Source organism: Etheostoma cragini, chromosome 12 (assembly GCF_013103735.1).
Source record: "Etheostoma cragini isolate CJK2018 chromosome 12, CSU_Ecrag_1.0, whole genome shotgun sequence".
Taxonomy (NCBI): Eukaryota; Metazoa; Chordata; class Actinopteri; order Perciformes; family Percidae; genus Etheostoma; species Etheostoma cragini.
This window is the reverse complement of record NC_048418.1, coordinates 2,247,297-2,254,494: the sequence shown is the minus strand read 5'-3', so window position 1 is coordinate 2,254,494 and position 7,198 is coordinate 2,247,297. Positions and strand designations below refer to the sequence as shown.

Below are 7,198 nucleotides of genomic sequence, written 5' to 3'. Positions count from 1 at the left end.
GGGGGGGAGCCGTGTTCAGCTGTCACTCCATCTCAACCCTCAAAAGCGGAGACGTGTGACATCGCAGGCCAAACCTGCATCTATCAGTCAGTCATCAGAGCCAACGCTCTCCCTCGCCAGCTTGGAGGAAGTTCAGGAGAATCGATTCTAATAAAAGTATGAAAGTAAGATGGAGGTGTTATTGTGCTTTTTGAGCTTCTGTTGAACTTTACAACAAACGGGTTCATCGCGTCCTTTTCTTTAACGATCTCTGCCTGCTGTTTTCAACCTGAACAGAGTTTCAGATGATCAAGCTGAAAGGTTCAGCTGCACTGAAAATCCCAAGGACTTGTGAATATTATCGTTACTCTGAAATAGTGTCGAAGGATTTGACATCACTGAAGGAAGCTTGGTTCTATTTTTTCTCCTTGTACATAAAAAAACTTAAGTTTATCTTCAAACTTTATGAGAAAATAAGATGAGAAACACTTTGTCTGTCATGAGAGACAGAAATTTGTCTTTGACAGGGCAGGCTCAAATGACATAAAATACATATCAGAACATAAAAATACATATAGGAACACTAAGAGAAAACACGGACCGTATAAATGTGCAAAAGGCCAAAACAACGACGACTGAATGAAGCGGTTTTATGTCTAAGGATGGTTGTCCAGTGTGGAGATGGCAATGGGGATGGAGGATTTTTTATAAGGTTTTTTCTTGCCAATAGGACTCTGTAGCGTCAAACTGGAAGGATTGGTGGATGGGATCCTTGGTGATCAAAACCGTCTGGACTAAAATGAGGCAAAGACTAAAATAGTCTTTACAAAAAAGTACATTCTGCAAACAACCCAACAATACATGCAACACAGTGTCATGCAGATAATAGTCTGGTTCAAGGGAAGTACATTTCCAGGGTAATTGCCCTCCCTTTCCACTCTCCATGTGTTACTGTTCTCAAAATCTGCTCGCTTTGGGAAACAAAAGAAAATGCTGCACTTAATATTAAATGAAGTTAAAGTGCCCATTGTACGGGCATTGGGGGGTTATTTTGTGTCTCTGCTGCTTCCACATGCATACAAACTTGAAAAAAACTATCCATGGTGTTTTGAGTGAGATCCGGTTTCTGAATGTCCTCGGTCTCCTTGTGAGACGTTCAACATCTGCACGACTTTCTACGTCACTAGAGACGAGGTGGCTAACCGTAGCGCTAGGGGTGAAAACAAGATCTGCAGCAATGTGCGGTACAACAAAAATGTGTTTTTTGAGAATGAAACCATGGAAACTTAGTCTGGTACAACCTCAAAATACAATTATGAAGCTGAAAATGATCAGAATATGGGCGCTTTAACTATTTAAGTTAGCTGGACACATCAAATGTCTTTTGCCCTTCCAAGTGTGTCGCCATCTGTACGTGTCTACATCCACAGCCTTCCCCACCATTCAGCCCAAAACATCCCAGTTAGAGAGTGAAAGCCGTAAACATGTTCTTTGTTCATCTTTGCAATCATCATCAAGAAGAACCAAGCATGCCTGCCTTGTTGCATGGTCCTAATTGTCTTCAAAACGTGTTATTTTCAAAGTGTAGTTGCCAGCTCAGTTTGTTGTTGTTTCCACAGAGTGGAATGTCAGCCAATTATGATGAAATGGACTTCCGTTCATTTTAAAATGGACACCCTGCAGCCAATCAGAATTGAGTATTCACCCAGGCCAGACCATGGTACACAGTGGTGAAGGAATGAAGGAGGCTGTGACTTCGGACACATCTCCAGACGAGCTTCCCCCCCCCCTGCTTACTGTCTTTATGCTAAGCTATGAGTGACTATCCTCTAGCGCGGTCATTTGACCACGGGTGCAGTGATCTGTGTACAGGACCATGTTATATCTAAGGGGTCTGTGTACAGGACCATGTTATCTCTAAGGGGTCTGTGTACAGGACCATGTTATATCTAAGGGGTCTGTGTACAGGAGGATTATAGAAGCAGTTTCAAACACTAAATAAAAGATAAACCATCTGGATTGCACGGCTACACTTGAAGTCCATGTTTTAGTCCACAGCAGTGAGGTAGCCTGGATACCCGTGTCAGTCTGTGTTAGAGTCCAGATGTCTTCAGATGACACACACACACACACACACACACACACACGCACACAAGCCTGGCTGACGTCCTCAGGATAACATCACCACTCTGTCGCTGTCACAAATGAAGTAATCTTTTTTTTTTTGCGACCAATGCTCCTTCAGAGCGGCCTGACAACAAATCAGTATCTCCTGGCAGGAAGCCCTCTAGATTTTTTTTTAAAAGCGTGTCCTATAAAATGTATGAAAGGGCCTTTTACCTTTTCTGTTTCACAATCCCGCCCCCCCCCCCCCCCCCCCCCCCCCCTTCACTCTGGAGGTTACTCTCCTCTTCACCAGAACCCAAATCAAAATGTGTCCGTTTTTTTAGATCTTAATAACTGCAAACGCATACTTTTCCCATCACAAATGAACTATATTCAGGGTCAATAAAAAGTGCTTTCCAGAGCAGTAGATAGATGACATAAATGCATATAGAAACAAGGTAGAACAAACACAACATGAAGGCGGTATTAGTCATTATACTCTCCCGTCATCCATTAAAAATTCCAGTCACCTCGTTGTCTATTTACAGAAAAGCACATTAATACATTCAAAGTGAAGCTTTTCTCATTTTTACCTGTTGATTGTCTTTAAAAGGTCCCTTGGCATGAAAATTTCACTTTATGAGGTTTTTAACATTAATATGTGATCCCCTCTTTTTATTGTACTTCCTTACTGTCACTTAAAACTGCAGCCGCAGGTGAAGATGTTGCTATGTTGACAGCCTTCTGTCAGTGTATCTGGATGGAACGTGGTTTACATGGGAAATGTGGCCTGAATCAAAGTAATATAAATTGGGTTTCTGTCGTCAGTGATTGAAATGTATCTAATGGACGTTTAAAGCAGTTGTGAGGACTTTTCTGCTTCACTAAACTATGAGAGAAACGTGTAATGAGTTCTGTCTCACACATTACATTGGCTCTGCAGGCTTTATTAATCGTGTCTGATGGGTTTATGGAAAACAAAGGCTGTGTTGCTGCCACAGTAGGTTCAGCCTAGTCTGATACAACAAAGAGTCTACTCCTGCAGCGACAATTAAATGGAAAATCTAATCCATCAGGGAGTTTTTGGAAAGCAGCTCCGAGTGGATGAGAGATGTGGGAAGACGAGTCAGCGCCTGCTTAGTTTTCATGAAACAAAGTCTGCATGCTTTAAGGTCAAGCAGTGATCCAGATGTACGCATCATCATCATCACAATCTGGCCGTTACTCCTGCAAAGTGCCGAGCAGAAGAAACAGAAGCCACGAGAGAGTAGCTGTAACTTTCTCCCTCGGCCTTATTAACACTTATTCCGACTGAAAACTCAAACAGCAGAGAGCTGCCATACTATAGTGACTCATACAGAGGATACAGATCTTTCTTTTTTGGTCCAACATGCTTAAACGTGCAATAAATATTTGCTGGCCACTTGGGGGCAGCAGTAACAGGTTGTGCACACGACACTAACATATCACTTTGTAAGTTGATATGATGAAGTTGTTAAAAAGTAAAAGGATCATTCATTTGGAGTAGTGATGGATCCAACTGATGAACATATGTCTTTTCTCTCTTTTTTTGGCTCTGTTTTGGTCTCCACCCACTACTAGGGGGAAATCCTGTATGTCTGGGATGGCTGTGGCTCAGGTGGTAGAGTGGTCTTCCATTATCGATGTGGTTCAATGGTTTAAAGTGGAGCCATGTCAATTATGTACAATTTTGTTTGCACAAAGAGCGGGGAACACAGAGATACGAACAAAATTAGTCACTTAAGATGCATGTAACGGGGATGCCTACCGACCCGAAAGTTGGTAGTTTGATTCCTGGCCCTGCAGTCCCATGTTGAAGAGTGTCTGGACAAGACACTGAACCCTGAATTGCTCCCACTGCCGCACATTGGCACGTGAATGTGTGAATGTTTATCAGATGAGCATGGCACCTTGTGAATGTGTCTTTCAGTAGAAAGACAGAAAGACTTGAAAGACTAGAAAAGCGCTATATAAATAAAGGCCATTTACATTTAGGAATGTCCCATTGTCTTTCAAAACAGCATATGTCCTTCAGGTCATTAGATGCAATTCAGGTCAATGGATGCATCTTTGTTCAGAATTGTAATGTTCAGACGTTGACTATCATTGCCACCTATTCAGAAGTCTTGCATACATGCAAATGAGTGAGTGTGAAATGCCAACGGTGCAGGAATAAATTAAACATGTTCTGAATGTATTCAAATAGTGATAGTTAATTATAATTATTAAAAAGTTAATTATGACTATTGTAAAAATATTTTCCCAATTTATTTGTCTAATCCTACTTGAAACTCAATATACAGGGCTCCAATGTAGCCTGTGTGCTTAAACACCAATTTATCTCAAGCGTCCATTCACTTGAAAGCCACTGCAAAACTACTTCGAAAACGTACTGGCGCTGGTTTAAAAAAAGCTTTTTTTTTTTATAAGACCAATTATTTTCGAGTTAATTTAAAGCAAGTGACTGCGGACTGTGTATACTTCAAAAACTCAATTGAAGCTGGTTCAAAACTGCAGTCAGAACAACCAAAAACAACTACACGGGAACGTTGTGTGGAGGTACCACGCAACCGCATGAGAATGTTGCAGTTGGTTGGTTCCCTTAATGTTTAGCTAGCGTTATAACCCTGAGGGAGCGTTCCTTAAATGTTAGTTTTTGGTCTAAACTAACCTTTAGAGAACCTGAACGTTCTGTGTTGGTGGGGTATGACATATACATCAGACAGCTCACTACAGACACATAAAACATAGCCCACAGTTTAGTGAAGTGGGTGTGTGTGTGTGTTGTTTTTCTCAGAACAAAAAGCTGATCCTGACCTGTGAGTTTTTGGAGAAGGTCAAAGGTCAGGATCACTGAGGCGAGGTTTCAGGGATGTGAGCCCACATCCACTACTTTCTCCATGTTGGTGATATTTCAGTGGGAGTCTTTCGCCTCCCAGTGGCAGCTCTAGTTTTCACACCTTGTAATGCTCGTTCTGATATTAAAACTTGTGTTGTACTTGCAAGTTGATGCAAGTGTTACATTAATGCACAAAAGAAAATAGAGAAAATGCAACGTCAAAAACAAAGATCAATATTCTACCTTTCTGCTAAACTCTGATATTATTCTTGGTGGAGTTTTTAAAGTTTTGGCTTTCTACAATATCGGCACACGGAAACTACAGCGTGATAAACATTAGGAGAACCTTTTAGTAACATAGTTTTGTAACTTTATAAGTTAATGGTTTCCATGTTCCTTCTCTTTTGTTATTTTTCCTAAAGCAATTTGTCACTACATGTTTAAAAGAAAGCTTTTCGAAACAAACAGATACAGCGGGATTGTTATTATTTCCAATGTTTGCTTCCATTGATGTAACATGGAAGTAATTGAAAGAATGTACATATATTTGTATTTTTCTTCTAATCTTCACTGCATATTGGTTAACACAGAAAATACCCTTTCTAATAAAACAATTGTAACCCCTCCCCCTCACTAATCTGTACGTGTGAAGATGGGTGTAACCACAGTGGATAGGGCAGCAGCTGATTGGTCCTATTCAGTGAATTCAGAGAATTTGCAAATTAAGAGGAACAAAAGGATTGGGTGCTGATTTAAGTCAGAGCACAGAGTAACTTCTGTTCAGAAACCCCATGAAGTCACTGTCACGAGGTGCAATGGCACAGCAAGAAGTTAAGGTGCAACGAGAAAGCTTCTCTTGTTCGATCTGTCTGGATCTCCTGAAGGATCCGGTGACTACTCCCTGTGGACACAGCTACTGCATGGACTGTATTAAACGTAAGTGGAATGGGAGGAGAATCCCCAGATGCCCTGGGTGCAGCCGGACCTTCACACCGAGGCCCGTCCTAATGAAAAACACCATGTTAGCAGATTTAGTGGAGCAACTTAAGAAGACTGGACTCCAGGCTGCTCCTGTTGATCACTGCTATGCAGGACCTGAAGATGTGGCCTGTGATGTCTGCACTGGGAGAAAACTGAAAGCAGTCAAGTTCTGTCTGGTGTGTCTGGTCTCTTACTGTGAGTTACACCTTCAGCCTCATTATGACTCCCCTGGGTTTAAGAAACACAAGCTGCTGGAGCCCTTCAAGAATCTCCAGGAGAACATCTGCTCTCGTCATGATGAGGTGATGAAGATGTTCTGCCGTACTGATCAGCAGTGTATCTGTTATCTCTGCTCTGTGGATGAACATCAAGGCCACGACACAGTCTCAGCTGCAGCAGAAAGGACTGAGAGGCAGAAAGAGCTCGAGGGGAGTCGAGAAGACATCCAGCAGAGAATCCAGGACAGAGAGAAAGATGTGAAGCTGCTTCAATGGGAGGGGGAGGCCATCAATCTCTCTGCTGATAAAGTAGTGGTAGACAGCAAGAAGATCTTCAATAAGCTGATCCTTTGTATGACCAAAACACGCTTAGAAATGGAGCAGCAGGTCAGACTACAGCAGGCAACTGAATTGAGTCGAGTCAAAGAGCTTCAGGAGAAGCTGGAGCAGGAGATCACTGAGCTGAAGAGGAAAGACGCTGAGATGAAGAAGCTCTCAGACACAGAGGATCACAACCAGTTTCTCCACAACTACTCCTCCCTGTCACCACTCGGTGAATCTACAGACTCCCCCGGCATCAATATCCGTCCTGTGCGCTACTTTGAGGATGTGACAGCGGCTGTGTCCGACATCCATGATAAACTACAGGAGCTTTTGAGAAAGAAAAAGACAAACGTCTCCCTGACAGGGAACACAGTGTTTGGTTTGATGTCAAATTCACAACCAGAGCCCAAGACCAGAGCTGACTTAAAATTTTCACCTGAAATCAGACTGCTTCAGAGAAGTTTGGAAGATGAACAGCCTCGTTTTCATCAACCAGACAGTGTCAGAAAGAACAGTGTGGCTGGACTCGTGTGGACAGTTGCTACTGGGAGGTGGAGAACAAACGGTATGAAGTTGGTGTAGCAGTCTCATACGAGAACAACAGACGAGCAGGGCACTCGGGTGACATTGCATGTTTTTACAACAATGTACACACCACCGTCTCAGGTCCTCTGTCCTCTAAACTAGGAGTGTACCTGGATCACAGTGCAGGTACTCTGTCCTTCTACAG

At 42.5% G+C, this 7,198-nt stretch overlaps 1 pseudogene; it reads left to right on the top strand.

The window, feature by feature from the left end:
- The first annotated feature begins 5,704 nt into the window (after nucleotides 1–5,704).
- LOC117954610 overlaps nucleotides 5,705–7,198 on the top strand; it is a 1,820-nt pseudogene continuing 326 nt past the window's right edge.